This window comes from Lichenostomus cassidix, chromosome 3, assembly GCF_008360975.1.
Source record: "Lichenostomus cassidix isolate B80296 chromosome 3, HeHo_3.0, whole genome shotgun sequence".
In the NCBI taxonomy this organism is placed as follows: domain Eukaryota; kingdom Metazoa; phylum Chordata; class Aves; order Passeriformes; family Meliphagidae; genus Lichenostomus; species Lichenostomus cassidix.
Window position 1 is genome coordinate 31,847,260 of NC_139483.1, and position 17,699 is coordinate 31,864,958.

The 17,699-nt window shown below is 39.5% G+C and overlaps 1 protein-coding gene and 1 long non-coding RNA gene across 2 annotated transcripts in view; both read left to right on the forward strand.

The window, feature by feature from the left end:
• KIF26B (kinesin family member 26B) overlaps positions 1-17,699 on the forward strand; it is a 293,798-nt gene that overhangs the window by 36,670 nt on the left and 239,429 nt on the right. The window lies entirely within an intron of this gene.
• On the forward strand, positions 489-7,691 carry LOC146439404 (uncharacterized). The gene is made up of 4 exons (XR_014851246.1): positions 489-668; positions 6,042-6,093; positions 6,186-6,264; positions 7,574-7,691. It is a non-coding gene; the product is annotated as an uncharacterized LOC146439404 (long non-coding RNA).

Here is a 17,699-nt window from a genome sequence, read left to right on the forward strand (position 1 = left end):
TCATAGTGTGTAATGACTTCTTGCCCAAGTTGAAAATTATTTCACTATTAAAGGTAGAAATGTCTTATTTGCAGGATAATTTCAGCTGTGCTTGTGGTTGAGAGATGTGTATGTGAGATGAATCATAAATAGGGAAGAATTAAGTTCTATTTGGGCAGGGATGTACTACTCCTGTGGTACCTGGATTACTTCTTTTTGTATCTCTGTATGTAGTGTTTAAAACAGTTCCTCGGGGGCTCAGATTTGTAAATTAAGCCAGTCTCAGTGATGGTATGAATTTGAAATGAAGTAGGCAAGTGAAAAAGGGAATTTCAATTCAGGGGGAATATATTCTCCTTGGACTTTGTACTGTCTCACACATACACTTCTGACAAAAAAGATTTTCTCCTAGATAATCCTGCTGTACTGTTTTTTGGGGAGAAAAATTGATGGCATGTTTACTAATATTAGTATGCTGATTATATCTTTTAATTTTGCAACAGTTATGGGCTGTGTAAAATTGAAAGAGGTTGACGCTGAGTAGAAGATACAGCATCTCAAAACAAAAAAAACAGCCCTGGATAGAGACCCCACCAGCATCTGCCATTCCAAAAACAGACTGGTCCCAAGAACTGAGGAAGTTGTAGGATGAGTGATGAGACTTCCACTATGTTATCCATGACCCAGAGGTACTCTATCTGAGCAGCATAACAGAGTTAAATGTCCAAAAGCTTTAGTCACACTTTTTTACTGTATAAACAACTTTCCCCCCCTTATTTTATAAACTTTTGAGGTATCATTTGTGGTTTTTCTCAATCTGCAGGTTCTGTGAAGGTTTGGGATTACTATCATGAGGTAATATATCCCTTTTCTAAAATCTTCAATCGCAAGTCTTCAAGAGTCTAGATCTATGGTGGAGTTGATAGTTTGTAAATTCATTCTTTCTTTGCTTATTGATGCAGTCTTTCCTATTTTTCTTATAGCCGTGAGGTTACATGCAGAGTACAGTTTCCTGCCTGTTCCTCTGATTTGCTGCCCCAAGAGATACATGGGACCTTGAAAAAGGGATTTGATTATATGAGCGAAGGAGAACCTGACCTTCAGAGGGTTCACCCTCCACAACTGAGGAAGGGGAGATAACAGTTTAAGCAGATACTTGAGGAAAGAGAAATGTGCAAACCTTTCTTTGAGCACCAGAGTTTTGCCTCCCTATTAGTGTTTTATCTGAAAGAAACTTGATGGTTTTGTCCCTGCTGTTTCATTCAGGAGCAGTAACTGATGTGGCAGACAGAGTAGTAGGAAAGAAATCTTTACAAAAGCTTTCTAGAAGCTGACATTTCATTCTGGGATTTTTTTGTCTGGTAGCAGCTGGCTTGCCAGTTTGCAGTCCTGAGCTCTGGGTGTTGCAGCAACCACCTTCCTTCCAAACCCCACCATTTTATACTGCCTCAACTCCTCTAGCCAGTGATGTGTTTCTTGAGGTACAGGGGTGCTCACAGTTGCTGTGAATGGCTGAGAAGTGAGACATTTCTGGGGTGCTAGCCAGTATCTAGACATAGATGGTGCTTGAAATGAAGCTTTGTGACATCAACTCCAAGTGGTTATTAATCTCTCTGAGGTAATCCTCTTTGCCTCAGGTCATTATTGCTCATGTGAAAATGAGCACATGAAACACGGTGTTGCAAGTGTATTTTATGTGCCCTTCAGAGGTGTTTAAATGCCAGTTTAAACCATATCGTGACACTTGATGTCTGGGTGTCTCTGGAGACCTGAAACCCTCATGGTTTCAAAAGTGCGATAGAGCTATTGATGTCTGAGTATTTCTGTGCCTGATAGCAGCTCTCTCAACATGTATTTGGGCCTAGGCTGTCAAAGTAAGGATAAGCTATTATTAACTTGCTGAAACTATGTACTCAAGCTTTTATAATACACCATGACTCAGAACTTGAGTCAGGTTATTGTTGCCATTGACTGACAGAATGATTTCCAAACCTGAGTCTATCAAACACTGTTTCTCAGACAGCAGTTTGAAGAACAGGCAGGATGAGTGTTAGAAAGTGTTACACTCTTTCTTCTTGAAATGCTGCAAGACTACTGCTCAAACACGTGTAACTTCCTGAACCTGAGGGGTTTCATTTTGTGTTTACTGGATCTATCACTTGTAGTTGGAGAAATAATGAAATGCCTTTATTTGGAAGCAGAGAAATGGTGCTGCGTGTTAGCTGTGGCCTTTCAGGTGCCTATAGTCCTTTCCCCGGACTGCTAAGTTCCACTAAACCTGCAAGTGAGGACAGTCTTTCATAAAGTCACTCTTAAAAAAATCATGTAGTATTGGACTGTGAGTAAAAACTTGTTGTGCCATCCTTCATACTTTCTTAGCTTGAAAATGAATTACCAAGAACTGTTGATCAAAAATGTGGTTTTTTTTTCAGCCAGCTGTGTGCTTCTTTAGCTTTGATCTGATATAAACCATACTTCCATACACTACAAATTAAATACATGGTATAACTCAATTATATTCAGGCAGTTAAGTTGTACATCTAATAATTTTCTGCCATATTTAAGCCATATATTGATTCGACGGTATTTGCTTTCTGTTGACTGTTGTTATTTCCTACATGATTCTAAGTTTTCTTCTTTCACTTCAACCTTGCTATGGGTGTAAAAGCGATACTGACCATGCCTTTTAATCTCTTCCTTTCTACAGCTAGTAATTCAGTTTGCCCTTTTGGGATTCTATTCTGTGTGAACTCTTAAAAACTAGTTTTTTCTTTAAGTGTTTTTGGTACATCTCATTAAACCATGCAAGCCTAAATAACTAGTCAATACCTACTTATATTAATTTTTCTTTTTTCTATATTTTTTCCTATTATACAATTCTAGTTCTTAATTATTATTAAAAATAATTTGAGGTCTAAGGTAAAAGAAATTGTCTGTGCTCTACCATCAGGTATTTCTTCACATTCTCTGTTGGTTACTGGAAGAATTTCCTACAGTAATGGATTTGTCTATTCTGCATCCTTTCACTTCTAATTATTAATCTAACTTCCTTGTTGTACGTTTTGATTTCCTATGGTAGCTGTGATTAATCGTGTGCCTGTGCCTTATCCCTTCTGACTCTGGCATCTTTTCTGCTTGTGCATGTCTCTTTATACTCACCTGTATCAATGTATCTTTGTACCTCTCCTTTTTTGACTTCCACGATGCTGAAAGAGCTCTTGATGAAGCCTTATTGACCTGCTGTTATATATCTTAACTTTCATCCCCAGAAGAACATTTTGCTTTTGGATCTTTTAATGCTACTCTCCTTTAGAAAGGAGCAGCTTTTCATTTTTCCCTTCCTGAGTTGCTTCCAATGGGATCACCAACTCCCTCACCACTTCCCCCCCTCCCTATTCATACTCATTGCTGCAGAATCACTTCAATCTAAAATGCCTTTTATGCTTAGTCTGGCAACTAGAGGCATTTGTTGCAAAGGGGGTTACAAATGTGATCACAAATTTTGATATAATTGACAAACTATGGTGACTAGAGTCTGAAGGAAACTTGAGCCCTGAAGGGTTTGTGTTACTCCAAATCAGATTAAGTATCTAGAAGGAGAAAAAGTCTCATGCATCAGGGACAAATGAACCCCTAAATGAATTGGTATAGAAGAGATAGATGGACCATTACTGTGATCAGATATGGCTATTTCTGTGCATGGCTGATAACCTGAGAGGTGGCAGATTGGTGTATGGTCTGTCAGAGAGAAGGAAGAAAATAATTTCTTCTTCCACTGTCTGTCAACATGTGTGTATTTTGGGGATAAGGATTAAATAATCATAATAAACATCAGCACTGAAACTGGCCTTGATAGGGAATTACTTATGTATGTGAGCTGTGTATGGGATCAGAGGCCAATATCTCTAGTGGTGGTGTTCATGGAGAGGAATTTATTCAAGGCTCGTGGAATTGTTTTAAATCTACCCTTGTAACATTTCATATGGCTTATAAATTAAATACACACATAGAAAATACATGTGTGTGGGGACAGATAACTGAAGATGCAGTAATTTTCATGTTCCAGTTGTTCTGCATTTGCCACCAGGACTGGCTTCATGCTTATTGTCCATTCTATGACATTTGTGTTGCAGATACTTGTAGACACATGGCTACTTGAGCACAGAGAAACTAAGCTTCCTCAGGTGCTCTTGTGTCTGTGTTTGACCAGCCTAAGGTAAATAGGGATGGCAGCTTCAGCCATAATGTTGCTCTGAAGTTCATTATTTTATCAAACTTTTTCTAATGCTGACAAAAAGTACCAACTGTCTTTCAGCTGCTTATTGGTTTGTGTTTCTATGGTGTGGGTTTTTTTTTTTTTTTTTTTAAACTCTGTAAGTCATGTTCCCAAATAGCTTTTTCTGTGTGTGAGTTTTCTATGACTTGGCATAAAGTACATCACAGACTTTGGGGACTAGGGATCACTTTACACAGGAGTACTTTTTTTCTGTTTGTTTTTGTTTTTTGTTTTGTTTAGGGGTTTCTTTATTTCCTTATCAAAGCAAAATGCTTTTCTGATGTTAAGCACATTGCTATGAGTGTGAAGGGGTGCTATGTGTCTTAAGCATAATATGTTGTGAAGCAGACAGACCACCCTTTCTGAAAACATTCCAGAGAACAAAAGATGTTCATACTGACAGATCACATGTTCTGTCATTGTAACAGCAAACTATTAAGTAAAACTGTCCCTCAAGGCAAAGCATTTCATTTATTATCCTTTGAATGAGTATCTTGTTTATTAAGATGTACTAAGTGGCCAAATCCAGATTGTACTGCAGGCAAGGAAAATTGATTTATCACAGCTCTTTGTTATTGGGCGCTTTATATTTAGTGTAATTGCCTTTAGTTTTAGGCTAAGGAGGATATTTTGAAGTATCAAGTCCTGCTCCAGAATATGCAATTTGTTGTTTGTAAACTCACTCACTCTAGAAGCTGTGCTGGTGACTGACAGCGAACACTCGCCCGAGTCAGCAAGGCACATGAGCAGCATGTGCACGCTTGTCTTTATTGGAGCTCTTACACCGAGTGAGGAAAAAACTTGGCACTCTTAGACACTGGATCTTCTTTTGGAGTATGAAAATAGATGTGGTCATACTGAATTCTGCTTATGTAGTCTCAGTAAGGGTCATCTGGTCAACATGGGCTGTCATTGGAAGACATGACATGAAGTTTCTTGGCCTGACACTAGTTGTTTTCCATCAGAAAAGATGAGGGGGGGGAAAGAATAAACTGATGAAGGCAAAGAAAGGAATTCTGTAAGGCATAGAAGTGTTTGAGAAATTATGTGCTTGTGAGTTATTGTGGAGGTGGGAGGCAAGAATGTTGTCCATGTCTGCATTTATATCTATGCATAGGATTTTGATCTGGCAGAAGGGACTAAAGCTCAGGGAGACAGCGGGCACTCCAGAATTAGTGGTAACAGTCAAGAATCAAAAGAAAGTAAAATCCCAGCTCCAGATGGTCTAACCTTGTGCGGTGCTACTCAGTCATCTTGTGGGGACACATGGTGCTGATTAAGCTTAAAACTGCAAATAATGGTATAAATTAGCTGGCTGGTTGTAGGCTGTTTATGATCCCTAGCTTAGCAAGATTTTGTTACCTCATCCGAAAAACATCAACTCAGACAATCATGTCTAAAGCTTTCGGGAAAGGGTTTAAGGAAAGCTGGTGGTAACATTGCTAACAATATCTCCTCCCCACTCCCAGATGCCTCCAATCTTCCCATTCTCTCTTTTTCTTGAGAGAGGAGAATTACTCACTGTTACATGCATTGTAGCTCTTGGCATGCTGGAAGTACTCGTGGGTTTTCATTCCATCTGTGGAGTTGGTCTCTGTCCTCTAGACTCTTTGAATTTGGTTTGGGCATGGCTTTGTGATGAGCTATGCCACTGAGATTTAGTAGTAAAACCTTCTCTGACAGGCTGTTAAGCTGAGAAAGCTGCAGTGATGCTGAGCCTCATTTCCTCCATCTGTGAAAAACTGAAAAAATGGTGGAATGAAATATTACCTGTCTTGTTTCACAGGAATTGCAAGCTGCCCAAGGAAGGTGTGATCTTTAGCTGAGCACTTGAACAAGTATGTAGCACACCTGCCTCTGGCTTTAACTGATTTCTCTAAGCCACAATACAACTGATGATGATGGTTTCTATCTCTTGGCTCTAAAATAGGAGCAAGGATTATCTACGGAGAGATGATACTTAAAGTCCCTGTTTTCTGACGGCTAATACAGACACCTCAAAGATTGTTGTAAGATATTTCTGAAACTTGAACCAAAGTTGACATTGTAGCTGTGCTGCAGCTCTGTGTTGGAGTTTGTTAATTCTGACCTTTATGTGCTGGGTGGGTATCTTACTATGTAATTCCCCATGACACCTGAATGATCAGCAATGTGTCTACAGCAATTGTGTGGAAATCAGGAACACACTCATTAGAGAGTACGAGTAGGTATTAGCTTTGCTTTCCATTCAAGATGCTTTTCCGCAGCACATGTGTGTTTTATCTTTCTCATTTGTTCCTTTTGGGAGGGAGGGAGAGGGGGAGAGCAATAATCTACAGAGCCTTCTGAATCCAATTTATTTTTTCTCCTCCCCTTATGAAAGTCTTATTTCCCCACTCGATGCAGACACAGCCGTGTGGTCTAACTACAAAATAGATTGTAGTCAATTCTGCCATCTGCTGATGATCTCTTCTGGCTGCTGGCCAGGATGCTTGTAACGTGTGGCTAAATCCAAATCAGTTGAGGACATTTGTAGGATTTGGCCCACGCTATAGGTAAAGGAAAGCAAAATATGGCCTGGCTTTTGGTAAAGCAATTATTTTTGTGCAACTGGAATTATTCTTCACGTTTTAAATCAGCATTCACAGGCAAGAGCGGAGTTTCTGTTTACAATTTATTAACTATGTCATATTAATATCTTAATTACTGCTGATTACAAAAAGTTGAAGCTAACCAGTGTTTTGAATTTGAATGTCCTCAGTTGCTGGGGAATATAGGCAGTGAGAGGGGATTTCATGTGTTGTAGGGGAGTTAAACCTTGCCTGTGTTTGTATTGGGACATACCAAGCTTGCTTCTACTGGAATTTGGATACAGATAAAATTTCAGTGATGTATTAAGTGTCTGCAGATGATTTGGTGAGGGGGCTTCCAGAAACAGGGGATCTCACAGTGTTAGTGGTTTTGTGGGAAAAACTGAAAGAACAGAGTGGAACTGTATCCAGCTGTTGATTTGTATTTGCATTCCTAGTACTTGCCTTTCCCTGAGTCCCCAGTGCTTTTTTTAATGTATCCCAGCATCAAAAGCTACCTCTTGGGTCAATCTCTTCCTAACCATTGAACCACAAAGGTAACAAAAATGAGAGCAAACCTACAATGAGCCTGCAGCAGCTAACTTACAGTACACAGTACAAAACGGAAACAATCTCTGAAGATTTTCCTCGTTTATTTATTTTTATATTAATTTTTCCTATAAAAGAAACTGTTACTGTGGCTGCAGTAGGCAGGATGCGAATGATCTCAAATCAGCTATCTGACATTGGTCGTCTTTTTTTAGGACAGGCTGGTCACTGGAGGAAGGGGAAAGTGACTTGTGATATATTGCACATCAGACTGAATTTGAAGTGTTTTGCATCTTCCTCAACAAGAATACAGTTAGTTGATTAAAGCAGAAGTTCTAGCCATGCTGCGTTTCTGATGTAATATTTCTTACGTGGCACTTCTAATGCTATAACTCCTTTCTAGTGGAGTGAATATAAAACAGTTAGTTTAGTGGCTGAATGTAAAACAGAGTTAGCAAAGAAATGGTCACTGAAGTTTTTAAATCTCATGCATGCTTGGAAAGTAGGGTGTGAGAAGGATTTCAGATAAGTGAGAAAGTATGTGATATTTCAATAACAAAGTGTACCCAAAGAACATGCTTGCTGAGAAATCCATCCATGAGAGCTGCTTAGGAAGTGATCTCTTGAGTTCCCATGTCTTGTCTGTGTGGCTGCCATGTTGTCTTTTAAAATATTGCTGATAATACCTGTCTTGGGACAGTTGAAGCTAAGATTACTTGAGATTACTTACAGTTGAAGCTAAAGATTCCTTGATGCTTTTCGTGTGGTTTTTCACACACTGCAGTTTCCCAGCAGAGCATCTGGGAACTCTGTGACACAGCTGGAAGATTTTCTTTCCTCTGGGTTCCTCTACAAGTTGTATTGTGGCTTGGCCTCAATTTCTACTTTCTTCTACCTTTCTACCTTTACCTTAGGTAAAGGTACCAAAGATAGTGTAAATGCAGAAGGGAGGCTGTAGAAAGATCTGAGTAAGCCTTAGACAATGATAAAATAATTTTGAAATTTTAGCCTCCAATCCTGGAAGTGCTTAAGTATCTACTTTAGTTAATGCACCATGACTAACTGTACAAAAAGTAGTGGGACTCCAAAGACCCTGATGCAGTTCAAGGGAGAGATGTCAGCTTCAACGTGCAGTATGATTTTGATCTGTTAAATGGCATTTGCAAAAAGGCTCTCCATCTTCTTGCATCACACTATGCTGATCCCTTTGTGTTTTGACTGAAATTCAGAGAACACCTTGTAGTTGAAGTACAAAGAGGGCAAGTGTTTTTCACCAACTGTGGTTTTCCAAATACACTTTGTGCTTATTGCTTTCCAGTTCTAGATACTCCCCCTCTTTCCCTTTCTTGCCTGGAGAAGCAGAAAGTTATCAATTTATTAACAATATTTCACATTCTCAGTCAAAAAGACTAGCTGTAAGTTGGGGTGAGGGAAGGGAGGGGAGAGAGTGAATGGGTATGAACTGAAGAGGTTCTTGGGCTCTGTAGTAATTTAAGCTCTATCTTGGATTGCTGCCAGCCACTGGGGGTTACAGTGCTGTGGGAGGAGAAAAAGGGTAGGTATAGAGATTTATTTAGCAGTTAATTCAAGTGGCTTGTAAGCTTCTGAATGGTGAGCAATCAGCCCAGTAGGGGAGCTCTTCCACTGTGTCTTGTGAGGTGTGCTTGCTATTAAGTGTTTATAACAGAATGAAAACATGTTGTGTTAAAACACTGGGTACTTAACAAGCAGCATGGCCCTTGGCTAATCTAACAGACATCCTGTATTTGGTTGGAGAAGTATAAGAGGTCAGTGTGGCCTTTTTTTTTTTTTTTTTCCTTTTTCTATTATGTTGTTTAAATTCTTGTTGACCTCCATCTTATGAAATAACTGAAAAGTCAAACCCACAAATTCAGCAGCTTTTCTTCAAACCTTAAGGGGTTCACTGGCACAGACACTGAGGAAGAGTGCATCAGTGTCTCCTTACCAAGCCAGTATGCACAAGTTCTTGAGCAAGTGTTTAAAAGGACTAGATGACATACACAAAGGGATCAAGTGCATCCTCAGCAAGTCTGCAGATGACACCAAGCTGAGTTGTGTGGTTGACACTCCTTGAGGATGAGCACCATCCAGAGGGGCCTGGACAAGCTTGAGGAGTGGGACCATGGGAATTTCATGTGGTTTAACAAGACCAAGTGCAAGGTTCTTCAACTGGGTTGGAGCAACTCCTGGTGTCAGCACAGGCTGGGGATGAACAGATGGAGAGCAGCCCTGGGAGAATGACTTGGGGGTGCTGGTGGATGAGAGGCTGGACATGAACCAGCAATGTGCACTCACAGCCCAGAAAGCCAATCCTGTCCTGGGCTGCATCAGAGAGTAGCCAGCAGGATGAGGGAGGGAATTCTGCCTCTCTGCCCACCTGGAGTGATGCATCCAGCTCTGCAGTCTCCAGCTGAGAGAGTTGGGATTGTTCAGTCTAGAAAAGAGAAGGTTAAGTGATGACATAACTATGGCCTTCCAGTACCTGAAGGGAGCCTACAAGAAAGATGGGCAAGTCTTATTTACAAGGACGTGGAGTGACAGGACAAGAGTAATGGATTTAAACTGAAATGAGATATTAGGAGAAAAATCCTTACCATGAGAGTGGTAAGGCACTGCAACAGGTAGCCCAGAGAAGCTGGGCATGCCCCAGCTCTGAGTTATTTAAAGTCAGGTTGGATGGGACTCTGAGCAACCTGGTCTAGTGGAAGGTGTTCCTGTCTATGGCAGGAGGATTAAAATGAGATGATCTTTAAGCTCCCTTTCAACCCATTCTACAATTCTATGATTTTTTTTTTTGAGGACGCCTTGAAATGATTTGGATTTGAGCCTTTGATTTATATATTTCTGTTATCAAGTACAAACTTTTAAGTTTGCCTTATTCTCTTCTGTGTCTGTACTCTTCATTCATGTCAGGAATATTGAGTTTATGAGCTGTCTTATCAAAGCCAAGCTTGAAATGTATGATCTGAGGTGGCAAGAGGATGCATTTGCTGAAGGTATTAAATCTTAGCCAAAGGTGCTTTATCTAAAATTTTAATTGTATGGTTGTGTTAACTGAGTGTAAAAAAATACTTCTGAAGTAATCTGACCTAAAACAGAATCCCTTCTTGGCTGTTGTCTGTGGCTGTCAGGAAAGGTGGTGGCAAGATATCTTTGGGATACAGGAGAGTTGTAATGTGGTTTATAAAGTATTTTATGTCAAAATGAGTACATGAAATGCTGTGGAATTGTACATCCCCAAAGATGGTTGATATATAAGTTTAGAAAGACAGAGTAAGAGGAAGAGCTCTCCACCTAAGAACTTAAAAGGTAGAGCACTAGATATGATTAAAGAGGTGGAAAATAGTGTGTGTATTTTTTCTGGTTTGTTTGTTTTGTCTGGCTAAATCTTGTGAACTCCTTTCTGCCATAAGCCAACTGTAAAAAGCAAAGAATAGTGGTCAACCCATCATGCATCTCCTGTGCTCAGATGGGGAGTTTAAAAATATTTTTCTAGGCTTTCCATCAGCTGGCTGTAGACACAAAGCAATTTTTTAGCTTTAAGACTGGTGTTTAAGGACTGTGGAGAGGAAAGGGGTAGAGTGCCTGGGGAAAAGGAAAGATCTGTTTCGGCAGAGAAGTGGCCTCAGTGCAAGCTGGTTTTACAGCTGTACAGCTGCCAGGACTTGTGTGTGTGGTGAGGGAGGAAATAGAGCCTGATGTCTCCTGACTCGAGAGGGCAAATTTTGGTTTTGCTGTGGGAACTGGCTGGCACGTCCTGAAAATGTGCAAGTCCCTGCCCAGAAGGCACCCTCATTTCTGAGACCATGGCTGCACCAGAATCTGTCATCTGGGGCAGGTAAAAACTGCATTTCCCCCAGATCTTTGGAAAGCACCTACTCCTGCTTCAGTGAATACTGTGGGAAATTTGCTTTGATTTGGATCAGATATATAAGGGAATTACTTTCTCTTGCAGTCCTTCATTTTATTCCCAATGCATCAAATGTTGTGTTTCTACCAGATGCCAGCATCTGCTGATAAGAGGTGGGCGTCAAGCCTTCCACTGGTTCTTGCACAATGTGAAGGTGTGTTCAAGGCTGCCACACCAAGGCATCAACCATACAGTGAAATACTTAACAACCTTCCAGCTGTATTTTTTTAAGACGTATCTGTTTCCGTCATATTGAATTGAATGTTTCATAGAATTAAAAGAAAAGGAAAAAAACCAACTTGACTCTGTCTCAATACAGCTTTCCAAACAGCAGTTACCAAGCCTAGTCCACCTTCTTTTATTTGTGGTACTCAAATACCTTCTAAAAGTCATTGGTACCAGTCATTTCTCAACACTCTTTAGCCTCTGGAGAGGTTATTATTAAAAGTCTTTTCAGGAGATATGGCAGCAGCTGTTAAAGTTTGTTTTCCTTACAGGTAAATTAATGTTTACCTTCAAGAAAGTCAATCCAGCATTTCTGAGCCAGAAGAGTCTTGAGTGTTAATAGCAAGAGTTGTGAAATATGCAGCCAATCTCTGAAATAATTCCAGATCAGGGCTGAACATATTGAACACTGTATGTAAACAACAATATTTTTCTTGGAGCTGGATCAAAGCTCTCTTTTCTTCTGATTTAAATAGCTAAAGAATAAACAGGTTAGTGACTAGAAAATAACATTCATTCTAGTAATTTCAGGTCTGCTTGATTAGCAGCAGGATTCTTTCTGGGCTTCACTTTTTTCATGATGGGCTACTAAACTGTAGGGTGTGCAGGTTCTGCAGCTGAGTCTTCAGAGAGGCAAGAGAGTGCTCAGCAAATATGATTCTGGACATCCACTTGCAGGCAAATATACTTTAAAATAAGGCAATGTACCTCAAACCTTACAGATGATCTTTTGATGTACTAAATAATTGGTTCCTTTTTCTCTGTTAGTTCCTTGCTGATCCAAGATATTTTACTACTTAGCAATTTAGTTTCTTTAACAACCTTTACCAGAAAACTTTCCTGGCAATGTTTTTTAGAAATAGAAATAAATGAGAAATTATTTGCAATTAATTCACTGTTTACAGGCTGAGGAACTTGAATACATGGTAATAAAGGCCTTGCATGGTCTGTATTGACTAGCATATTACGCTGTGTGGGTTTCCATAGTCTTCCTTCTGCTACAGAGTAAATGGTCAAGGCATAAACTTGGGTCCAGGAAACCCATGCAAAGTGTTTTCCTGTGTGAGTGGAGACCTCCACATGTGACACTGCTTGCAGGGGGTCTTCCCATGTTTATTATTTATCTTCTCTCAGGTATCTGCAGGGCAGATGTGCAGTGCAGCCTTCAGTTGCCAAGGCTCAGGATCTCATGCACACACACACACACACACACACACACAGACTATTCTGAATTGGTATGGATATTGCCATGCAGAGTCATGATCAAAACTGGGTCTAGGAGCTGGTGTAATGTGTGACACCTGCAGTAGCCCCTGATGTAAACATTTGTGCATCAAATTTGGCTTCCCTATCATTAAGGAATGGAAATAAGACACATGACAGATTAAACTGAACACAGTATCTTCACTGTAAAGTTCATTCCATATTAAATATTGGATTTATCTGGGCTTTTTATTACCTGGCTCATTCTGGTATTGGCTTGCCCTTAAGAGAGATTGTTCTCCCAGTCAAATCCCAGGACTGCTACAGCATCAATTCACATATTTGGTGGTTTTATTCTTTTTTCTTTTCTTCCCCTCTCCTACCTCCCCTCTCAGCTTTTTATTTTTTAGGGAAAACCAAACTGTGCCAAATAAATGAAAGCAAACCACAGCTGGTTTTGACCTTTTTTTTTCTGAAGCCAATCTGGCATGCCTTCTACCTTTGAGAAACCTACGTTTTCTGCAGAAGTCTAGGTTATGGATTTATTTTCTTGTCAGGAAGATCCACTGTGGTATTGTAACCTGCTGTACTCTATGTGGATCTAAATGATCAGTTGGTTGTTGATTGTACAAGAAAAGATGTAGCTCCTCCTGTGTTAGGAACATTGGTATTGACTAAGAAGCACACATATTATTTTGATGTGATGACTTTATTTAAAAGAAACAAACAAACAAAAAAACCCCAAACCAAATAAAAACCCCCAAATGAACAAACAAACAAAACCAATCTTTGTTCCTCAGCAATCCTCTGTTAGTAGATATAGCACTGGGGAGCATCAGGAACTGGTAACTATCCCAAAATGTGTGTTGGCATTTGCAAAAGCAAATCACTCTGGAACAGTTCTCATGTGTCTATTTTCTTTTTCTGAAGTAAATGAGGTGGTTTGGCTTTCATTATTAGATACAGGAGAAGGTCATAATTGAAGTGACAGAGAAGGTTTTTAATGCATTTTCTTCCACTGCTACAGTTTTGTATAGGTTTTTAGAAAAAAGAAGAGGAATGCTGGAAGTCAACTCTAAGTACCCATACACATACTCTATGCTTGGAACAAGTCCTGGAGATAAGTTTGACTTCCTGAAGGGAAGTGTAGGGATCTGAGAGCTGATTTACAGGGCAGCCATAAAATGAGTTTGTGTGGTTTAAGTGTACTCACAGTTGCTCAGGGATATCTGTGAGATGGTGGCAATGCATTGTATGGAAAAGATTCAGCTAATTTAAAATGTGACTCATGGCATTCCATAAGATACTTATATTTGTTTAGGAGAATTGCTGTATGTAACCTCTTGAAGGAGAGATGATGAGAATAAAGTAAAAGAAAATATAGAGGTCTGTGGTTTTGTCTGAGTTGAGCCTGTGAGTTTTAGATATATATTTTAAAATCAGAGAGCATGGTGAAGGTACCATGCTTACAGACAATACAAATACCCTGCATGGAGCTAGCAGTTTTCTGATCATAGCTGGAAATGTTTATCAAGATTTGACTTCAGTCATTCCTGCTTTAGTGGCTCAAAGTCTTTGAACATGAAATGGTTCACAAATGACCATTTATTGCAGGTCCCCCAGCTTGTTCCCAGGTTGCTTTGACTTCTCCTTCCAAGATCTGAATCCCTCTCTTGTGTGTACCAGACAAGTTCCATGTTGAGCTTTTGCTTGAGTCTTTACCTTTCATTCAATATTCATGTGGGCAGCTTGACTGGGCCTCAAAACTGATTTGTGGGAGTGGAAATATGTTGAACTGGTTGGGTTACATCTGAACTCCCTTGGTTGGCATAACAAACCTGAGAGAGATGATGGTACCATGAGCCAAAATAATTCTTAGCAGAGGGTACCTGTAGGCGGGCTCTGTGTGCACGGTTAGGAAAACTCCTTAAACCTCAGTGAAGGATACTACTGAGTTGCTGTTATAATGGCTTTGGTAGATTTAACCTTGAAATTTTGTGTGAGGCTAATTTGTAGGATTGAGAGAGACTTCAATGACCCCTATCTTAACTCAGCTGTCAAAAAGACAGATTAACCCCTTTCCAAGATCTTTCTTATCATTCATCACTTCTGTTTTAGTCTGAGAGCTCAACTACTCACTTTCAGTTGCCCACAAACACATTGCTTGTGTATGATAAGGAGGCATTTGCTAAATAATATTGGGAAATGAAAGCTTGGAGAGGTAAGCTAATTTTGGTAACCTTTTGCTTAGTTTTCTTCCCTTGTTCCCAAAATTACAAGTCCCAAAAAGTTACGGTAGCTCTTAGCATGAATGAAATATATGTCAAACTAAATTAAATGTACTCTGGATATTGCAAGCACAATACCTATTCCTTCAAAATGAAGAAATAAAGTCTATCAATAGATCTAGGGGTAGGAATAACTTGTAAAGTTCCATAGCTGGTTGAACATCCTGCATTGGTCACTACAGGCTCTTTTAGGTTAGTTATTTGCATCTGAAGTGGGGAAAAATAATTCTATTGTATGTAACTTTTCCAACTTCCTCTGTTTCTCACTTGTTGGGAAAGAGCTGCATTCAAGAATGGTTCTTATTTAGGGGCTGAGTACTGCTTAGGTTTCTCATGGAGCAGAAGTGGGTGGAGATGGCTGTTTTGTTTTGTTGCTTTGATATTTTCGTTTGATTTTTGAATGTTGGCATTTTTTAGTACTGCAAAAATGTACATTTTCAGATTAATTTCTGGCAGAGTATTAGAGGTTAATTTAGATCTTGCTGTTACCATGTGCTGCTTCTTAGTCTTCGTACATTTTAATACAAAGGTATAGTTCTGCTTCCTTGCTTTTCTGGTAAGGAGGCAAGCTGGGAATTGCTTTGTTCTTCGTTGTATTAAGAACACATTGTATTAAGAACACGTTAATAGAGAGGGAAGCTGGAATCAGCAAAGTTTTTATAGAGAGTTTACCACATTAAAACCAGCATAGGAAGAAAATAAACTCTCAGAAACGTTTACCTGAGTATGTTTCAAAGTTGAGTAGTGAGAGTATGGTTTGAGCAAATTAATTGCTATGATCATGCTATGCTCTTTTGATGCATCGGAATAGAAGCTCAGAAAGACAGCTTAGAAGAAGAGTGAGGTTATTCAAGTTTAAAAGGAAAGGTTCTGTCAAGAAAAATGATTTTAAGAGCAGTTCAAGGGAAAAACCAAAACACAAAGGATGAAAAATTGCAGAATTATAATGCTGTAATTTTTAACCTATGCCACAGACTGCATTTCAGTCTTTGTGCATAAATTTTAGTCCAGCAGTCTGCATATCATTTATGTAGACAGCTTTTCAGTCACCTGAGTCAATTTCATTACCATGGGAAAACATTTTCTGTTTGTTCCATTCATTTCCAAATATTCTATTTTAAAGTTTCACTTAGCCTTACAGGTAAACTGCAAACTGTGTGTTTCATGGTATCTCTTGCATGCTTCATGCTATAGTGATTTCTTTGGATCTGCCTGCACAGATAAGTACTTGGCTGCTTAGAAGCTGCTGTGGGTAAACCCAGAGCATTTGGTGTTTCAGGCTTCAGACCTCAGCCTTTCTCTGAGGTACTTATTGGGATGTGGGTGTGAAGTTTTGAAGTCAATAAGCATTTGGGGCATAGTTTAAAAAAAGAAAAAGTGATAATTCTTGCTCTTAAGTTTGAGAATATTTTAGAAAAAATCCTGAACTCCTCTATTTTAGTGGGCATGATGTGTTTTTACTGTGCCAACAGTCTCTTAAGATGAAAAACTAGTGTTAAAAGATCGACAGGCAAAAAATGAGCAATCTACAGAGCTTGCATGGCACAAAACTTCCCCGACTCTGTTACTGAAGGTCATGGGTTGTTGTTCAACCACTTTTGCACAGCATCCTCCCTTGTAATGTGAATGAGAGAATAAATAATATCAAGAGCTGCTGAACTGGTGACTTATTTCCTTCTCCATAGTTCCAAGCAGTTACTTTTGGGTTTGTTTTTATTTTTCATTGTTTCCCCTCTTTAATATTTGAATACATGAGCTTGTTCTGTTTATTAGCTCTTGAATCTGGAAAATTCCCTATGTCATAGAGGCCCCAACTTGTACCTGACACAAGTTTAAGAACAAAGGGCTGGGCTATTATTGATGGAGACTTACCTCAGGAAACTGTTACTGGAAGAAGTTTTAAAGTAGAAAAGATCTTTCCACAACTTAGTTGTTATAATGACAAGCACAAGAGTTACCAAGCCTTCAAAAATCAAAAGACTGACATGATAAATACCAAATTCCATAATAGGGCACTTTGATTTTAAAAAATGCCTTGAAAATGTTGCTGAGGAGGAGGAGTGGGGATAGCGTTCAGATTTTTTTGAAGAAGTTTGGTACAGTGTCTCTAAAATAGCCTTTACCACCTCCTGGTAGTGCCACCATGTTGACCCCACACAAAGTCTAGCAAATGCTGATTTCCTCTGCAGCCACCCTGCTGCCCTCTTAGAGCTTGCTGAGATTTTGGGAAGGATGAGTAGCAGCTGGTGGTTCCTTTGCCAAATTACAGGGCTGAAGGGAATAATTTCTAGGTAATCTTCCCTGTCCTTTTCCCCCATGCCTGCTGTGCTGGGCAGAAAAGAGGAATGTGCTTCCCTTCTGCAAGAAGGGAAAAATGCACTTCCCAAAGCCTTGACAAACAATTGGCTTCTACTGGATCACATTTTCTCTATTGACTTAGTGTGTTTAATGTACAACATTTTGTGGTGTTTTTTTGAGGGTAGTGTTAACAATGTGAGTGCTTGAATGAATAAAGTAGCTTAAAAAATCATAGGACAACTTTGCCAAAGAAGTGCAACAGCAGCTAGAAACACTGTTGCAGTTACACCAGAGACTGTCCCTTGTCAGTTGACTTGCTCTGGTTTCATGATAAGGAGCCTATTAACTGATTGTATAGTGCCTTTTAAGGATTATCAGATCTTTGGTTTAACTTCCATTAA